Source organism: Sinohyriopsis cumingii, chromosome 18, assembly GCF_028554795.1.
Source record: "Sinohyriopsis cumingii isolate HCF-2022 chromosome 18, ASM2855479v2, whole genome shotgun sequence".
Classification (NCBI taxonomy): Eukaryota; Metazoa; Mollusca; class Bivalvia; order Unionida; family Unionidae; genus Sinohyriopsis; species Sinohyriopsis cumingii.
In genome coordinates, this window is record NC_142978.1 from 32,831,594 (window position 1) to 32,853,269 (window position 21,676).

Genomic DNA, 21,676 nt, shown 5'->3' on the forward strand with positions numbered 1-21,676 from the left:
GTTTGATCTCTGGTCGAGTCATACCAAAGACTTACAAAAATGGTACTGATAGCTTCCTTGCTTGGCGCTCAGCATTGAGGTTAGTGTTAGGACTGGTTGGCCTGGTGTCAGGATAATGTGACTGGGTGGGACATCATGCTACATGTCTGCGGCATGATGCCACAGTGCTAGACATCACTATAAACTGTCACACTGCAGACATCGTAGCGATATGACTGAAAAATTGTTAAAGCTATGTTAACAATGCAAATCACATAAACACACACCCTTCCAACTGAGCTACAATAGACCCCTTCAAAATGTAGAGCCAAGAATAAAGAATAAATGACTGTTCAGTAGTAAATGATTCTGTGTGGCAAGTAGCATAATGTGCTGGCAGATCAGGATCTGTGTTGTTTGTTCATCTGATTTCTCCTAACAAACTGGGTCCAAGGGTGGCTGAGTGGTCCAGCTCTGTTCGTGATGGTTCATGTCTAGGCTAAACCATTGAGGGTGTAAGAGAAAGCCTGCCATTAGCCTCCAGTGGGGCAGTGGTTTATAATATAGCCTATAATGTGCTGAAAAATGGCATTAAACCTTACAAATCAAACCAAACCAAACAAACCTTGCAAACTGCATAGACCCAGATCTGCATGCACATTTTGCAATGGCAAATCTGGGTCTGTGCAGTTCATACATGTGATTCTCCCACACCAGAGGGCTTTTCTCCCAAGTTAAATGGTGTCTTTTGTCCCTCCCATCACTCACTGCAGTGTCCCATGTATGCAAAGTTATTAGTGGAAAAAAATATTTTTTTTTCTCCCATGTTTTCATATTCTGACACCATTATAGTAGCTTTGTGGTAATACTGCCTGTGATCATGTGACCGTGAACTAGCTTAAGCAAGGCAAGACAATGCAGTTGCTAATTTCACCCGCTGATCCTATTAGCATGTCAGCTGACGTCATTGTTTTGAAGTTTGTGGAGGTGGATTATGCTGTGTCAGCAGAAGTGATTTAGATAGGAATAAAGCAAAAATTGATTATGGTTGGGCAACTAAAGAATAAACATTACTTTGAATCCCTCAGCAAGTTATGCTCTGCTTCAGTGCTTGAAGTTGGCAAGGTGGATTAGAGTCTGTACTATGAATAATCAAAAGTAATTTGGACAGGATCAAAGATGTTAATTGATTATGGTTTTATTAGAACAAAGATGCCTGCAGATTAGGTTTAAAGTTGCAAAGGGTGTGATGGTATAATGTACCTGTTTGTGCTTCATGTGAATAATCTTACTGACATTGAAACAATATTTAACCCAGACAGTGCCATCTTGAGCAGTTCTGACAGGCAGTCTGAATCAAACCACAGGGTGGAAACGATTTAAACTTCTTGGTGGAATCAGTAGAGTTGTACTGATGACCATGCCTCATTGCCAATGCAGACACTAAACAAAAAAGGATATTATGTAATTTTTTTAATGTTTCAACACAAGTAGAGAAGGATATACTGTAATTGGTTAAACTTTATGACACAAGTAGAGAAGGATATACTGTAATTGGTTAAACTTTATGACACAAGTAGAGAAGGAGATTATGTAATTTTGTAAACTTTTTGACATAAGTAGAGAAGGATATTGGATTGGCCCAATAATTTAATTTTTAGTGTATTTTCTCAAGTTTTATCATGTGATATGCATAACGTATTTAAAATTTGGCAAAGAAAAGGGCTGTGTATTTATTCAAAAGCTGGATGGCATTTGTTAAAATGTAATTGAATATACTGTCAGAGTGAAGCTCATCTTAAATTGATTATATGGCATATAGGAATAGGTCATAATAGTAAAATTGGAACACAATATTGTGAAGCAAAAAATGTGTGTTTCTGGTCAGCTGACTCTCCTTGTTTCTCATTGCCGACCCTAGCACTTTTTTCCCCATGAAAATAATGACCTGCCCCCTAATTTTGAAACCAGTGGAATAGGAAACATACTTCTTTGCCTGATATGTATCATATCATTACCACTGTATCAGGATATGTATTGTGTCATTAGCTGTGTCAGTATTTGTATCACATCATTACCACTGTATCAGGATATGTATTGTATCATTAACTGTGTCAGTATTTATATGTATCATTACCACTGTATCAGGATATGTATTGTATCATTAACTGTGTCAGCATTTGTATCACATCGTTACCACTGTATCAGTATATGTATCATATCCTTACACATGATTGGTTATACATAGCAGCCAGTATATTTGGCGGAAGAAGAATCTGGCGAAAACCCTGCAAATAACCACCAAATCACAGGATGCTACTGGCAGGCTCTCTCACATACTCGTACAGACTCAATTGAGACTCAAACCCATGCAGACAGAGGTGAGTTGTCAGTGATCCTTAATGGCATTGGTGCCTTGGACCACTTAGCCACTTTGGGCCCTATACCATTATATCAGTAGTGATGCATGTACTTAGGCCTAAGACCCAAAGAATGCATGTAACTGATAAAATTTGCAGAGAAATCAGAAAGCTGGCATGGTCAACTTAACTCTTGATTTGCAAAACTGTTCCATAATGTACTCTTCTTCCTACACCTTGCATGTAAACTGACATTTCCTTGAAGTATTCTATGGCATCCTTTGCTTGAGATATTGCCATAGATACAATAATTTGGAGCACAAAGTGACACAAATAATTATCCAGGAAAACCTTGTAGTCCAGACAGATGTATTAAGAAAAGGTAAATGTACTGTTCTGGTGGCATAGCTGTTAGAAGTACCACTCACTTATAAGTTGGTCCAACTGCAAAAAAACAAACAACTGCACAGACCCAGATCTGTTGTTGCATAATGTGCTGGCAGATCTGGTTCTATGTAGCTTTAGGGATAATCAGTAGAACAAAGAACAGAAGCCCTGATCTGCAGGCACATTATGCTATGGCAGATCAGTGTTCGTGATGTGTGCAGTTGGACATGCAAGCAAGTCCATATGGTATATCAAATGACTGATCTCAGATTTCAATCTGTATAATTTGCTCATTGAGTCTGACAGGTTTATTGTCTGATACAGTCTGACATGGATTATTCAGTATGGCTTCCATGGAGACAGATTTTGTCTTGATAAAAGGTAGACTGCATAGATAATAATAAGATGTGCAACAGATTGTTGATTAGAGGAAATGCATCTGTCTACTTACTAGTGTATAGATGTTAAAAATAAATTACTCTGCTGTACAATGCAGTATAGTCTAATCTCATTAATACATTAGGTACAAAAACCAATGTGTGTTTCTGGTAGGCTGTCTGTTCCTGTATTTTGTGCTAACCTTAGCACTCCCTCTACCCACAGCTTAAAAAAATTATTTTAAAACAATCCCAAATTTGATTTGTGTATCTAATTGAACCCAGTACTTGAAGCATATATATATATATATATATATATACACACACATACATACATACATGTATGTTTGTGTGTAAATTGTTTAATGAAATAAACATAAAACATTTTTTTAAATTTAAAAATTTTAAAATATTCCTGAAATTGAATTGTGTATCAAATGGGGCCAGTTTAGCCAAGTACCTGAAGTATTTAGTACATTATATATACTAATCATTATTAATCATTATAATATACATAATGTTTATTAAAAAAACACCTTCCTAAAACATACCTGCTCTAATTTTAAAACCAGTTCAATAGGAATCATATTTTTTTGCCTTATATTAATTATGTTTTGTACATTATAGTTTAGTCTCATTAATACATAACGTATAATTTAATACTGTTTATGTTACTGGTATAAATTATTACCTTCAGGACTTAAAATTCACTGATACATTAATGTTCAAAAGATGAGTATTGGCTCAGATATAAATGCAAATCGTTCAGTAAAATCATCCAGATTAGTTAACAGCCTGTCCAAAAATTGAGGGAAGATTGAATGACTTGTTTGACAGTTCAACACCCACCCACCCCCACCCCCATCAGCCACACCAACATATCTTGTAACAAAACAACCTTTCTTGATAAGTTTTCCAGTGATTGGGACAAGACTTAGAAGTACTGGTGTATGGTAAAATATTTTGAAGTTACAGAAAGCTATAGTTATTTATTGGTATGTTTTGTAGTACTGTATATACTCATAAACTGCAAACTGTGCAGATCCCAATATGCTGTTGCATAATGTGCCAACAGATTAGAGTCAATGCAGTGATCAGTAAAATGACATAGACCCTGATTTGTTGGTGCATTATGTAATATCACATCATGGTCTATGTTGTTTGCAGTTGGACCAGTGAGTATAGATGGTAAATCCCATCCATTCATTGCATAATGACTTGTATCTGTTGTAGCTGAGGTCACCTGCAATCAAATTAGTTATTCCTCCTTTGGAATCTCTTTGGTCTTAAAGTTGATTGACAGATGCCACCAGTAGAGTGAGGTATGGCCAGAATTACAATTTCTTTGAATGATAGTTGGATAAAGCAAAGTTGTTTGAATGAAAATAAGTTGTACATTGTATAGCTGAAAGAGGTAATTTTTTTGCTTGCATGGTGAAATCCTTGTTAATGTTGGATAGACAATTTGTTTTTCAAAGAATTATGTGGGATGTCAATTTGTAGTCATTTATATTCAGACAACAAGGCATAGGGATAAATGGAATACAGATTTGCAACTGTTACATTCTTTAAAAGCCATGGTATTTCATTATCAGATATATATAAAAAAAATGATACCGTATCTGGAGATATTCTGTATTGTTAAATTTTCATAAATGTACAAGTTTGGAAAATTCCATCTAAACTCAAGATGTATTCTCATTATGCTTCATATGAATCACAATGAATCTGAGACAGTTCATTCTGTAACATGCTCACTCATCCTTTTGACCTTAGGCTCAAGGTCACAGTCAGAAACTTTGCACTACAGATTTGGTTATCAAAATTTCTTTTCTTTATTTGCAAAAGTGTCCTAAACTCCTTGATGTTTATTTTTGTACTTTGGATGAATTATTATGAAGTTAATTAATACTGCAACAGTCATACTCACCCCAGTGACCTTGGGTGTCATGGTCAGACTTAATAAATTTGTGTTAAAGTTTTGGTTAATGCTTTTTGATTTGCTTATATTTCATAAATCTCTTGATGGATGTGTAGATGCTTGGAATGAATAACAAATCATTATGTAACTCATTAACTGCCCTTTTGACTTTTGGGGTCAAGGTCACATCAATAGAAAAGTAGCATTGAGGTTTTGCTTAATATTTTTTCATTGGCTTTTACTGCATATCCTATACTTCTGGACAGATTTTCTTGATAATTAGGTTAATTCATTATTTGCCTAAGACAATTGATTATACAATATGCTTGTTCCATCTTGTTGGCTGTAATGGTGCATTATTTTGTAGATTATTTCACAGTACATTCTGTTATGGTCAGTGTGACACATAACCATTCAAATTGGTCTGTTGGCCAGGCATGATATAGCTCAGCAACTTGTAACAATTAACCTCCCCTGTTTGGAAGCATGAATCAAATTTTAAGTAGCACTTGCTTGGTTAATGGTTAGAGAAAGATTGAGTGCAATGTTAATGCAAGGTGAATAGTGTTAAATGTCAAGAGTTGAGACAAACTAGGGAAAAATTTAGGAAGCCTTGGACCATTTTAAACTGGTGTCATGAAATGATATTTGCCAGAATAGTTATTAATAAAAGGCAGTTTGAGAGAATTATTCTGAATTAAGTGGAATTGATAAAAGTTTTAGCAGGTAAAGACGCAATCATGGTTGGATAAGCTAAAAGAGGGGATGTGTATTCCCAGATGGAATTCAGGCTTTTAAGAAATTCTTCTTGTGAAATTAATCAGTCTAAGTTTCTGAGGTGAACAAGAATTTAACTCTGATAAATAAAAGATTTCTTGTTAAATTGTCAAGGACATGTGTCGGAAAGTGAGTGACCTGGAAGGATGGAGCTTGGACTTTATAGGGAGATGCGTATCTTGAATAAAGCACAAGGTTAGTTTTGATTAAATACAGTGTTTGTTCATTGATGTAAGCTTGTAATTGTTTGATAAATTTATTCATTTTAAATTCATGCTTCATTTTTCCTTGAGTTCAGAAGTTAATTGCTTGCATTATTTTGTCTCAAATGCTATATGACTACTGTATTATATGAAAAAGTTTGGATTTAGTTGATATATGTGTAATCGAAATCATGTATCATAAAGATTTCATGCTTTGTGTAAGGTATACTGAGAAATGATTTTTCTGTGTTGAGAATTGTTTGCTAATTGGCAAACTAACATGTTTTGGACAGGAGTGAAGTCCATTAATTTCTGTGTAATTTAGTTAAGGTTGTTGTTCCGTAGTGTCTGTTTTGGTTATCATTATCTAGGATATGTTCGACTGTGGTGTTATTGCCTGAATCAAGTACTTAATAACATAAAATATGAAATCAAGGGATGGAATAACAGGGAACTGATCAGAGATATAGAATAGAATAACATGAGCCCCTGTATGTGAATTAATACAATTTAATCAATTTCATAAACAAAAATGACCTGAATAATTCACTTTTTCTCAGAACTGGTATATAGAGCTATTTTCTTTCCCTTGAAAAGATAAAATATAGCACACAACCTAAATGCATACCAGATATGTTATCTCCTGGGATCAACTAATATTCCCACTCTTTTTTGCATCAGATCTTGTCTATCAATATCAACAGTACTAGCTAATATAAGTTGCCTAATATGCAAACTCACTGACATACAATCCTATTGATCATAATTTGTCTTTTCTAGTGTTCTCACATTCTTGCTGAGGACATGACATAATTAGACTTCTCTGATAACATTATTCTCCCACTGTGCACATAACAGAATTAATCCACTTCACTCTATGTCCTAACCAGGTTAATTTGGTAAGTAGCAATTCCTTGACTCAGATTTCCAGACATAGGAAAAATCATCTTCAGTATGCTTTATACAAATCATTTAAGACAGAAATGAATTTCTCAGGATTCGTATTCAGAAGAAAAAAAAATGTATGAAATCTTTAGGACACATGATGTTATATACCAAACTTGAACTCAGTATGAATTATATGTCTGCACTTTTTATTTCTGAACTCGAGGAAAATTGAAGTATGAATTTAAAAAATGAAATTTAACAATAACTAAAAACTTACATAAATAAATATAAATGTGTGCAATGGAGGCAGTAGCTTTATGCCTTTCCATCCAAGCTCTCTACACATCAAAGAATTCCCTTTGTCCTTCTCCTGACACAGATCTCTTCCAGATCCTCTGTTCCTGATGATTTGAAACTGGCAAACACTTTCTGCTCCTGTAGTCAAGAACTTCTTGCCTTCCTGCAGAAACATAGACTGCTTAATTCTGTGAGGGAACTATCATTAAACCCCTGAATTCCAAAAGGTAACAAGCCTCCTCGTTAAGCTTAGCCCCAATCGGAATTGCTATTTTACCCACTGAAATTCAAATAATTTCTGTAGAAGTAAAAAGAATATCTTCCCAGCCCACCTTTATCAATCTTGTCCATTCATCTATCCTTTTGGCCATCACCATTTTGTTTTCTTGGCAAGATAACTATACTGAAATTAGTTGGATTTCAAATAGTTTAATATGCAGCTATAGTGATTAGATCTCAGACGAATTCTATTTCCATATGTCTGTGTAATCACTTAGAGGGGTTATGGCCCTTTATTTACTGTCCTTCTGACTATATTTCGCAGCTTTACTTTATCAAAGATTGTTGGATTTCATCGACCAGTTTTGGCTTGGTAGGACTGATTGGCCAGGTGTCAGGATAATGTGACTGGGTGGGACATAATGCCACATGTCTGCAGCATGATGCCGCAGTGCTAGACATTACTATAAACTGCCACACTGCAGACATCGTAGCAATATGACTTAAAAATTGTTAAAGCAACGTTAAAAATCAACAAAAAAATACACAAACACATACACATTATTTTATTTAGAAGAATTGCAGGCCATTTTTTCTAATCCTTCCGACTTCAGTTTCTGCCACATTACTTTACATGGGGCTGGTTAATTTTAACCAGATCTGGAATGCCACTGTATATTAATAAGACCTTTAAAGAATTAATTTAATTTTCAGTGCTGCATAATATAATTATAATAGTTACAGTCCCTGATTTCTGTCATCTGGTTTTGTTCTGTATGATAACTTAAGTAGGGAATAATCTGTTTTGCACAGTTATAATGATGAGACTAGGAATGAGTTTAATTTTTGAAATTCCACGTCATCATTAAGATAATTTTGGGCTTATAAATGCTCATTATCTTCATGTATAAATGACGTTGTTCAGTTTACTTACAACCATTAAACAAAATTGTTAACTGTAAATGAACATCACTGTTTTCTCCATCTCAAGATCAAAACTACACCGTATTCATTGAGAGTTATTTTTATAAAATTACGAAATCATGGGAGTTGTTGACTGGTAATGTAAAAAAAGCTCTTGCATTTCGCATGAATTCCACGTGAAAATTGCAGGAGTTAAGTCCTTGATATGGTCTTGTCATTATTAAAAGTTGTTTTTCTTCAGTCTTCTTTTTATCATCTTACTTTAGCAATCAGTGCCTGAGGCATTAATACATTGAATGGAAACCGAATAATACATGATATTACACATATATAACAGTAGAAAACAACATTGTGAAGATCACAGTTTTAATGAAATTATCAGATATATTTAACAGAGACACGTCTTGCAAACTGAATCCTGTCATGGTAAAAGACATACAGCAAATTAAACACGCTAAAGATGAGCAAAGTATAGTACATGTATGTACATAATAATACTAATCAGATTTTACTGTATATACTTGCTTAGAAGAGGAGTCCAACTAAAAATTGCATGCACCCAGAACTGCTGTCCCATTAGAGTTTCCTCGAATGGAGATTTACGGGAAGTTGGGAACAAATTTGAAATTATCTTCTAGGTTTACATTTATGTTTTCTTGATATTGCATTGCAACCTTATCAGAACTCAGGGTGAGGAAGTGATTAAGTCCAGGCAAGGAACAATAAATTAATTATAGTGTGGGACAACAAAAATTAAGAAATTAAAAAAGTCAAGAAGAGTGTACAATAAATTAATTAGAGCTGAAATATTTATTTTGACTTGTTTGATAAAGCACTGTCAAATTGTGGTTTAAATGGCAGCAGTCCTTTAATATAGCAGTATGCTGGTTGACTGGTTTGTGATATATGTAGACACTAATTGAGATTTAGCCCTTTAAATATACACTTAGGACCCTTCTATATTATATATGACCTATATATGGTACACCTGTTCTTAGATCTCTGCATGGATAGCACCTAACACTGACTGAAATTTAGTTTTTCTGTTTTGCCTTTGGTTATTGAAGATGATGGATTATTACTATCAGGTGTTATAGGATAAAAATAAGCTGTAACTGGATCATATTGACCTACATAATGTGTTTGTAAATATAGATTGTATTAAAAGGAAAATCCAACCTTCAGACTTGTTATCACTCACTTTTAATTTTTATCTATGGACCAGAATTCAATTATCACAGGACCACAGACTCATTCAGGTTCTTGAGGACAAACTGAATTAACGGTTTTAGTGATGTCAGACAAGCACATCTCCCTTGTTATAATGGTTTTGATTTATGTTTTATCCACTACTATTTTTGTGTTTAGTTTCTTTTGCAGACTGTATTAAAATGAGTATTCTATAAAGCATGTATGCATAAAAATTATGTGTCCTTTGGACAGACTCTGGGTCTTTATTTTTATAAGCAGCCAATCCTCACAGGTAATTTATATCAAATCTGTTACAAGATTTACTTTTCATAATTGAAGTCTTGTAAAAGTCAACAAGTGATTAAAATAAAGAATTTTAGAAATAGATAAAGTCATTTATAAATGAAAACTGTAAAAATATTATAAATGTTATGTTTCTTTTATTTCATTTATGAGTAGACATATAAATTAAGGTGTTAAATCACATTGCACAAGCATGATCAATGATTGATTAAGGATAGAATGTGTCATTTAACATGGTTAACGTGTCTTGTCTTACATACATCAAGTTTTATTGTTGGTTCTTTTTTAAATTGTTTTTTATGTTTTTAAACTATATACCCAATAATTTCTGACTAAAAATGCAATAAATTCAATAACTTCCTCATGAAATATTAGTACAGTAGAACCTGTCTTGAAGACCACCCTTTCTGCCAAAAAATGTTGTCTTATAAGATAGGTGGCCTCTTATGACAGATCATGACACTGTATAATAATAATAATAATAATGAGGACTTTGTATAGCGCCTAATCTTTAGAAGCTCTAAGCGCTTTACAACATTAGACAACACCTATAAGATAAGAAACATAATAATATTATTACAAAAACATACAAGATGAAATTAGAAAAACATTAAAAAATAAAAAAACATGCTGAGAATATTTCAGGTAGGAAACATTATTAGGTCTTTTAAAGTTTGTTCTTGCAGTCGAAATAAGTGAGTTTTGAGAGCCCTCTTGAATGTGATCACTGTGTCTTTGTGTCTAAGTTTAGTGGGCAATTCATTCCACATTGCTGGGCCCTGGTATGCAAAAGAACGCTTTCCATATGACTTTATTTTCACAGTAGGAATAATGAGTATACGATTGTCAGAAGAGGAGCGTAATTATCTTGCTGGTGTGTACACATGGGTGAGGTCAGATAGGTATGTTGGACTAGAATCCGACAGTAAAATGTAGCACAGAGAACAAATTTTGTGTTTGATTCTGGATCGAATGGATAGCCAGTGTAGGGTACAGAGCAGCAGGGGAGGTGTGCTCTGATCGTGGTACTCTAAGTATGATCCGAGCAGCTGTGTTTTGAACTTTTTGAAATTTCAGGAGTAGATATTGAGATGAACCAGACAGAATTGAGTTACAATAGTCCAGTCTTGAAAGTACTAATGAACACACAAGTGTTTTAGTGGCATGAACTGAAAGATATTTGCGAATTGAGCTGATGCGTCTCAGCTCAAGATATGCAGCCTTGCATATGTTCATGACATGTTGGTGCAGTGTGAGAGTACTGTCCATAGTAACACCTAGGTTTCGTACTGATTGTGTGAATTTAATATTGGTGTTGCTGATATTTATTGTTTGAGGTAAAGGATGTGAATAAGAAAGTCTTTGTGTTGTGATCAGAATGGCCTCAGTTTTATCATCATTCATCTGCAGCTTGTTACAAGTCATCCATGATTTCACATCAGAAATGCACCTCTCTACACCTTGGATGGTAGCATCAGCTTCATTTGGATGGCTAGATTTGTATATTTGGGTGTCATTTGTATATTTGGGTAATGATTTAATATTGAATTTAAGAAACAAATTGAATAATGTCCAGCTTTTGCAAGCCTTACATCATTACCCATTTGAGATTCTTTTTATCACAGTTTTACTTCAGTAGAAATTATTTAGATAGAAAGAAAAAGCAAATAATTTTGTTCTTTCTGACAGACTCTGTACCTCTCATTTCTTGTGCGTAAATATAGCCCCAAACAAAGTTGAAATACATGTAGTAAAATATATATTATACATTTTTGATAATTATAAATCAAAGAATAAGTGTCCATGCAAATAAACAGAACATTTACAAAAGACAAAACATGTCCAATGCATGTGATGTCACATTAGTTGATATGTGCACATTACCAGTTTAAATTGGCCTACACAATGCAGTGGCAGTGTTTGAAATTCCACATCACAACTAAACATTACATTGTTGTAATATTTGTGTGAAAAGAAGATGCAGAAATACACATATTTACTGTAATGTATTTATGACCGGATATTTGCAGCATTTGATTTGGAAGATTAGAGTGTAGAGAAGATGTAAAGAAATATCTTTTTGAGTCGGACTTGCTCTCTTTTTGAGTCGGACTTGCATCACATATTTACTGTGTAAATATGCTTTGGATGGTTAGTTCTGTCATTTGGGGAGACCAGTTTATGTCTACATTCTTCTGTGAACAAAGGTGAGTTTATTTACTTCTGTAAGTTCACATTTAAACCAAGCTTGTATATAGGGGGGGATTCCATGCTACAGATGCACGACCCATCCATCCCCACACCCACCCTTGTCTTGGCTTTTTTGCCATTTTTCATGTTATATATTATGCATGACATAACAAACCCCAGTAGGGGGTAAATTGGCAATATTGAAACAGACGAGACCATTTTTTTCCCCCAATTTCCTTTCGTGAGTTGAATTGAAAAATGGCAGCCAAAAATATTCAGTGAAAACTAAGAATTCCATAAGGCAGGTTTAAAAATGTTTTCCCATGATCGAAGCCAGTCATTAAAGAGAATACTGCACAACAATTTCACTGGCTTATTTGGACTAATCAGAATCACATAAAGTAACATATTCACATGTATAATATCAAAAATATGAAACTGCACACACTGTAGGCAATTTAGTGAACCGACTATGTGATAAAATGAATATATCTGTGTATTAGGAATCTGGTCACTCAGGACAGGTGGTCTGTCATAGCAGTGGTCTTTTGAGATAAGTTTGTCTGTATATACAGGTTCTGTCTGCTGCATGCATTCATGCATGTGTGAGACTGTTTTCCCCCAGAACTGGTGAGCAAATTGTGCTCAAAGTTTACAAATGTAATAGAGTACATATTTGTTGTTGTTGTTGTTGTTGTAGGGTTTAATGCCATTTGTCAGCACACAATAGGCTATACATGGTGGCCAGTATTAATGGTGGAGGAAGAATGGGGGGGGGAAACACCCTCCCCCCTGAAAGAACCAAATTCCCATGAGAAAATACATATTTGTACCTAAATAGCCTGGACTTCTGGTTAAAGACCGGGCTGGTGTATTAAAGAATAACCAAACAGTGTCATCTCTCATTGACTCAGAAGATAACAAGCCCGAGTTAAGGCTCTTCATTGATTAGTTACATGGGTGATTCCTTTGATAAGATCTTGCATCACACGTGGGAGTGTGCCTGTGCATGCATTTGTGTGAGTTGGCACACAGATGGGCATCTGTGAGATGGACAGATAGCAAATGTATGAATGTTTGTATGCGTGTATATATATAAGAGACATGACAGAACACCAGTACTTTTGTGGCTATATAGTTCCAGTTAAGGTTAGGCATACAGAACAAAGATAAATACAAACAAGGATAAAATACTCAAAGTACAATTTTTGGATTTGAAAAAAATCTAGCTGTTTTAAAAAGTTCAAGATTTTCTCCATGTGAACATCACTCTGATATAATCACAACGGCAATGTGTTCAAGAAGAAATACTTTAATTTTGAAAAGTAACATTATGTTTTCACATAAATATCCAGTGACAGCCAAAACACACTTGTTTGTTTTGACATTTTAAAAATGTGCTCAGTTTTGTAGTAGTAGTAGATAGGTATGAGTATACTATTTTAAAATATGGCTCAGAGTATAGTAGTAGTAGTAGTAGTGATAGTGGTACTAGTGTTGAAAGTTGTCGTAGTTTTTGTGCATGTTTTATGTCACATCAACAATTGGAGGTTATATCATACTAAGGCAGGGGTGGGCAAACTATGGCCCACGGGCTGCATGTGGCCCACCAAGGGCTTTCATGCAGCCTGCCAAGGGTTTTCATGCGGCCTAGGAACAAGTCATCATTCGCACTGACTCTGTTTATGTTACTCTGTTTATCAAATAAATGTGCTTCTTTTGAAGTTTAAGTTTTAAATAAATGTGCTTCTTTTGAAGTTTAAGTTTTAAGTTTTCAAATATTAACAACATATTAACAACTGAATATTAATTAGATGTTATTTAGAAAAACCTTTTGTTTTTGCTATTTCAAATATTAATTATTTTACTTAATGAACTGTGCGGCCTGCAACAAGGTGTAAATTTGTGTATGCGGCACTTGCGCTGGAAAGTTTGCCCACCTCTGTACTAAGGTGACTACAGTGTCTTGCCTATGAAGCTGACCCCCACTTATTTAATGGCATTATTTGAACACACATGCTTCTGGTTGCAAGACTGACATGCAAAAACATTTCCTAGTTTACCGTATTGCTCACTTATAAGTCGAGTCTGACTGCAAAGAACAAAGATCCTGACCTGCTGTAGCATAGCACCTGCAGATCAGGGTCTATGCTGTTTGTTGTACTGATTACTGTGAACAAAGTGCACAGACCAATAATGAGTATAATAATGTTACATACTGGAGGATGCATACCATAAGAACTAGGTGACTTGTGGAGTCAACTGTTTTGACTGAGATGCATCCCATGAAGGTGGTCTGGCCTATTTGTCTTTACAATAATGCATCTTCTGCATTATGATGAATTGACTACCATATTTGCTGGCTTATAAGGCAAGTAAAAATGCAACAAAAAAAAGATCCTGATCTGCCATAGCATAATGTACCTGCAGATCTGGGTCTATGTTGTTTGCTCTACTGATTACTCCCATCATACTGCACAGACCCAGATCTGTCAGCACTTTATACAACAGCAGATCTGGGTCTGTGCAGTTTTGCATTTGGACTGGACTTATAAATAAGTATATATGGTAGGTTTCACTTTCAGGAAATATATTGGCTTGTTAATTTTCAAAATTCAAAATAATGCACAAGTATTGGTTATTAATAGAATTAATTCAATGAACAGTTGTGTGTTACAAAAGGTTACATGTAAATATATATATTTTTCATAATGTAAATTTAATTGCAAGATTTTGTTAAAATATGCAATTTTCAGTCAGTTAATAGTGTCTGTAGTCTTTTCTGCATTTCTTACAATGCATTTTGTGGTTACAGCTTGAGAATGTCTTGTCCAGTAGAGTCCTATATGAATAAGACAGGCATATGCACCATCTACACTTGCCTATGAGTCCAAATTCAAACATGTATACTGATCTGCCATAGCATAATGTGTCTGCAGATCAGGGTCTTTGTTGTTTCTTCTACTGATTACTCCTTACAAACTGCATAGACCCTGATCTACCAACATATTATGTGACACCGCATCTGCGTCTGTACAGTTTGCAGTTTGACTTATCTTATAAAAGAGTATATACGGTATAACTAGGGAGTTCATGTTCACCCCATGATTTTAATTAACCAGCTATTTGCATTTATTTATCCTAACTATAAGCAGATGGAACTAATTCCTCCCATACCTATCAGAGTGAACTCTTGACTGTAGATAGAATTCTGAGATTGGCCCAAACTCACACCAAGTCTGTGAAAATTGCCTTGTATTGCCTCAGCTGGTGTAAGAAAATGCAATGGAGAGGTAAGATAAGAAAGCCTTTATCATATATGTGATTGATTTGCATCATGAGTATATTGAGGGAAGTTGATATCAATGATAGTTAAAGTTGTAGGCCAGGACATTTTATGGTCTGGTCTGTTGTCTATTAATTGTCCATCTGTCAGCACCAGTTTGTTATCACTTCTCCTCCCTCACTACATGGAAGATTGCCACGACTTCACTCAAACATTTATCCCATGGCCAAGGTGGTCCTGGATGAAAATGGTGCTCCTGCAAATCCATTGTGGCTGCCAGAGTGACTGTCTTTGAGATCTCTTTATTGCTGCTCCTCTTAAATAGAGGTTCTTGACAGGATGGAGCTTTTACTTAAAGACTTCTTATGATGTCTACTTAATTCCAATCTGATATCTGATGTGGCCACCACAGCAGCCATCTTGAAAATAGTGTTATCTTTACTCCACCACAATAGATGGTCATATCAACTTAATGTTTTCGCTGAAACACTTCTTATGGTGTCTAGTCGGTCCTTAATGAAAACTGTGCTAATATGTTGTTGAATATTTGTGGTGGCCATCTTGAAAATCGTACTGTTACTTGGCCTGGACAGAAAGTTATATTGGTGTGGAGTTTTCACCAAAAGAGGATGGCCAGTTGGTCTTAAATGAATATGGTGTTGATGTGACATGCAGTATGGCCACCACACAGCAGCCATCTTGATAATCTTATTGCTGCTCCTCCTCAATGGATATAAACATGAGACCTTTGTTTAAAGATTTATTATGATATTCTTAATGAAAAGGATGCAAATCTTACATATATTATGACTGCCACAGCAGCCTTGAAACTCTTTTTATAACTGCTCATACAGCAATCCATATTGATATGAACTTTACACCAAAAGATCAACAAATTTAAATGTTGCTGCCCTGAAGTCCTGCATGGCCATCATGGTGTTCAGCTTGAAAATCTTGTTTTAACTACTCTTATTAAAGGGAAAGTCATAAGGTGTTTAAAGGGAAAGTCATAAGGTGTTCATTGGAGGAATTCTTATGGTGTCTTCTAACTCCTAAATCAAAATGTATAACCTCTATATGGCCACCATGGTGGCTGTCTTGAGAATATCATTATCTCTATAAGTATCGGGTTTTCACCAAAAGACATCTTATGATACCTAATTTGTCCTCAATGAAATGGTACCAAAAGTACATCAAATATGGCTGCCATGGTGGCAGTCTTGAAAATCTTTAGATAACTACTCTCCAAAGACTTCTAATGGTGTCAACATTGTCATAAAATGAAAAGGTTGGCAATCTAATATCCAGTATGTCCACCACAGCAGCCAATTTGAAAATCTGTAAAGAATATCATAGATTGTTTCATCAGTGAACAGCAAAAGCAAAGAAATGGAGTTGTTCAATTCCTGTAAATTCTTTTTACCCAGTAGAACACCAATCCTTTCATGGGACTCTTGTTATATTTCTGGTGATTAGGATTATATACCTGGTGATTAGGATTGTATACCTGGTGATTAAGATTACATACATGGTGATTAGCATTACATACCTGGTAATTAGGCTTACATACCTGGTGATTAGGATTATATACCAAGTTCTTTTTTGGCGTTAGTTTTGGATACAAAATATTATGGCTTGTTAAGGGTTCTAGTACATCTAATTAATCTCAACAGAGACTATACTAAAGTTTTGCAAATCCCAATGTTTCTTTTTTAATGTGTTTTAGAACGTAAAGTTGTATTTGGTAATCACATCAATAAAATTAGTTCAGACCTTGATTACATTTTTTAAAAATAGATTTTAAGTTAAAATGAACAATAATATTTGTTGTCAGTTAAGGAGCAAAGTGACATTCAGATATTCCATTGAACTAAATTTTACGTTACAAGGCAATTGATTTATTGACAATAAAGTATCAATCAACGACAGCTTATTAGAGACCTACTTAAAATGCTGACCAATCAGGTTGACAGCCATATGTCAAGGCTTGCATAATTGCCTATTTACCCATTATTTGTCCCAACAAGAGAACTGTCAGGTAGAAATTACTCCTGACACTTCTTCTAAATTGACAGCATTATAGGATCAATCAGGGAAAATTTGGACCTGGTGGTGAATTTGGAGAAATTCTGTTAAAGATGAATGCTTCATTTCTTGTTTATCATTCATGCTCATGCGCTGTTACCCATATGAATAAAGCTTCCTTCTCATTAAAAGAATTTCATCCAATGAGCATTTACTTCCGAAAAGTACTTACTCTCTTGCTTTGAATACACCTTGCCAATCAGCTTCCTGAATTCAGTGACACCAAAAATTTGACCTTGTACCAGAGTACATACTAAATTCGTGACAGGTAAGAGCATCCCATTACCTCTTATGTACAGCTATTACTGACATCTTGCTTGTCCAATCATACCTGACCTGAATTTATTTGAAGGAGGATTTAATCAGACAGGCATGAAAGATCTACTAAATACCCAGGTGGAACAAAAAGGAAAAGAGAAACAATATTCAGATGAAAATAGATAATAATAAAGGAACACATATAAAGGTGAAGAGAAAAAGTGCAAAGATTGATTTTATTTTTGGGGGAAATAAAGAACAGGAAATATCAAAATGTATAAAATGGAGGTGAAAGAGTCTCTTTAGAAAATCTTTGAATTTTTTCACTCCAAAGATATAAATACAATTGAATAGTTTACTATTAATTTCCATCAATGATTTTAGAAGAAAATATCTTAATATGAAAAGAACAAAAAATGGCTGATGCAGATGAAGCCGTAACATCTGGTGTAATATCCATAAGACAGGCCATGTCACATTCTGCATCCCCAGATCCACATTAGAGGCTAAGTTTAGTGGAAGGACAGTATTAGATGCTACTCCTGGACGGAAACCTGTCCTGCTGGCAGACATAGAAAAAAGTATCATAAATACAGTGACATTAGCTGCACAACAGGGTATGGGGGTATCAAGAAAATGTCTCCTTTTAAAAACTGGGCAACTGTGTCAAAGAATGAAAATTAAAACTCCTTTGAAGACTGGATAGGACAGGTTCAGCAGCCTCAAACATCATTATCCAGAGCTTTCAATAAATAAACATGAGAAATTAGGGGCTGCAAGAGCTAGAATGGTGAATAGTACAGTTATATCTAAGTATTTTAGAGAGCTCACAGAAATCATCAACACCTTAATCATTCACAACACACCAGAGTCAATTTGGAATTGCGATGAAACCGAGAGGCAATTTGCTCATGGTACCAGAACATTGTTTCCAGAAAGGGGACAAAAGATATCATTGGGAAAACAAATGATAGCCAATCGAGTATCACAATTATGGCATGTGTTAACTCCACTGGTGAAAAAATGCCCCCTATGCATGTTATAGAGGGGAATACGAGGAATACAATTCAAGATTTTAATGCTGCTGAAGCCCCTTTAAACACTTGTTTGGGCTTTTCCAGCAAACAATTGGATGGATGATGAGTTGGGCATGCGCTGGTTTCAGCATGTCTTCCTCCAAACCTGTGGTCCTTAGAGACGACGTCAGTTGCTTCTACTGGATCCCATGAAACTCTTGGCTTGTTAGAGTGTGCCCAACAAGAAAATATCCACATTGTAGCTTCCTCCTTCATTGAACCCATTACCTGCAACCTCTAGAGAGGTCCATATTGGCACCATTCAGTGAAGCTTACAACAATGTGTGCTCTGAATTTTTGTCTGAACATAATACATGTATGAACATTATTAATATTTGGATGTTTCCCAAACTCTTTGCAAAAGCTTGGGAATCTAGTTTCATTCCTCAAAATATCTGCAGGGGCCCGGAGTGGCCGAGTGGTATAAAGCACTCACCATTCCAGATCACTGCCATCTCACCTCTGTCTGTGTGGATTCGAGTCCAAGGCTTGGCTAGCGTGGGTTGGTGGTTTTTCCCTGGGTTTTCCAGGGTTCTTCCTCCACCAGTTATACTGGTTGCCAAGTAAAGCCTGTCTTGTGCTGAAAAATGGCGTTAAACCCTAGAACAACAAAAACAAAATATCTGCTCTGGTTTTTCAGCATCCAGAATCTATTCATTAAATGCAAGTGCAGTTCCAGATACTGTATTTTTGCCATCAGAGCCAACAGATGTTTCAGTCTCAGTAGAGAAAAATTGTCATGTTCAGACACGTTAAGGATCATAAACCACAATTGATAAATGAAAACAGAAATCCACAGCTAGGACATTCAACAATGGATACAGAATTAATACAACTAGTGGACAAATCAGCAACTCCTGATCAAATGAAGCAGCAATCAATGAATTGACCACCGCAGTTCATGATCTATTACAACCATCAGTAACACCATCACATAAACAATGACAGGACATACCAGTAGATGACACCCAATTTCTTTTAAATCTGATACTTTCTGGAGATATTGAGATATTAGCCACAGCAGTGGGGACAGGAACAGCAGAGTTGCCAAGTATCAACTGGAATTAGGCAATGCATTTAAATCTGACAGCAAGCCACAAAAGCATCACATCTCATAGGCTACTGACAAGTGCTGAGGTTATTGAGGGGAAAAGTATACAAGTGGCTTAAACAGAAAGAAAAATTGAAGAAAAGATAGAGAGAAAAAAGAAGAGAGAAGAAAATAAATTATTGAAACTGAAAGCAAATTAAAGGACTATGCATAAATCAAATTACATGCAAAGTTATTTAAGCTGTAATCTCCACGCATCTGTTTTGAAATTTATTGTTAAATTCATTCTAAGATGGCATATTAAATAAAAATATCTGTTGCTATATTTACAAGAAAGGCAGGGAAAATATCATGTTTTTACTCTTTATTTTGAGATCATTTTGGCACACAAAAACAATTAGAATAGACCCTACCCATAATTGCTCTGTCTGAACTAACATGACTGCTGTCCAAAGTTTTCCACTTGTGACCAGAATCCATTTAATAACTAATGCCATACTTAAATTATGCACTCAAAAAGCCAGACCAATCATCATTTGAAGTTACCTCTTTCATTATGCATATCCGCTGTGATCTTCATTGTGAAGCATTATTAGGCAACTGGTGAATCTAAACTGCTCATTTTCTGTTCTGTCCGAATTTTCTTGGATTTACCATATATTTTATGCATCCAGTTTTATTAAATGCCCCAAAGTGTTAAGTATGTACAGTTGTACTTTTTGAAAAAAAAATCTTGACTTTTGAGGAAGCTATTTGAGCTTTCCCTCATTATGAGATATTTGGTGTCTGTAACCACTGGCTGCATTATGTACCAAGCCACGATGTGGGCAGAAAATGTTTTATATATTATACCATGATACACTGATATAGCACTAAATACCAAGCCACTCTAGTGTGGTATAGTGTGAATAGCATTATATACCAACCCGTGGTGATGGGGGAATACCACTATATACCAAACTTTGGTACAGTGGGAATAGCATTATATACCAAACTGTGGTATAGTGGGAATAGCTTTATATCTAAAACTGTGGTATAGTGGGAATAGCTTTATATCTAAAACTGTGGTATAGTGTGAATATCATCATATGCCAAGCATGGTTTAGCGTGTATAGCATTATATACCAAATCATGGTTTAGTGGGAAAGAGCAAAATTTGTTCAATAACTGTTTTGAAAAGGGAATAAAGATGAACTCTTTAGTTTCATATTGTTTTCTTTCAACTCATTATATAGAGGTCATGGGTGGCAGAGTGGTCTAAACTACTTGCATTTACCGAGTCTCAGGCTCAGCCTGTGTATGTGAGAAACCTTGCCTGTAGCTTCCCTGATTCAGTGGTTCTTCCTGGGTTCTTCCTTGCCAGTTACACTGGGCACAATGTATAGCCTATCCAGTGCTGAAAAATGGCATGAAACCCAACAGAAACAATAACATATTGTTATACATTTGAATGTCATACATTGGTACGATTTTGGTCATGGGGTTCACCATATTAAATCTGGAATCATGATTCAAATTGCATTATAACATAGGAGACTGGTATGTTGACCAGTACATGGAGTGTAGTTAATAGTATTATCACTTAATTTCTGTTTTCTAAACCACTAAACAACACACAGCTGTAGAAGCTCAGACTGGATCTAGTCAGCTGGAGGATAATTTTGTAGATAAATCTTACTGTACAGTTATTACACATTAAAGCTTATCGGATGTGATTTAAATTGCCTGCAGATTGAAAATGGCTTAGGTTGAGGTGGTTATAAAAGTTTTGAATGTCATATTGCAAATTTAGTGACACTGTATGCTAGTTCCATAATGCTAATGAAAATGTCAGCGGCATTTGAATTGTGCCTGTCAGCCTTTTTAATTCAATAATTCCTCCATTGTTCTATTATCTAGTCATT

The 21,676-nt window shown here is 35.2% G+C and overlaps 1 protein-coding gene and 1 long non-coding RNA gene across 2 annotated transcripts in view; one reads left to right on the plus strand and one right to left on the minus strand.

Annotated features, from left to right (window-relative positions):
* Positions 1-21,676, plus strand: part of LOC149776338 (transmembrane protein 198-like) — a 102,441-nt gene that overhangs the window by 22,419 nt on the left and 58,346 nt on the right. The gene's annotated exons all lie outside the window — the stretch shown is intronic.
* Positions 17,749-21,676, minus strand: part of LOC149776339 (uncharacterized) — a 13,997-nt gene continuing 10,069 nt past the window's right edge. The window contains exon 3 of the long non-coding RNA XR_016416300.1: positions 17,749-18,204. This is a non-coding gene — a long non-coding RNA (uncharacterized LOC149776339). The remainder of the gene's footprint in view (positions 18,205-21,676) is intronic.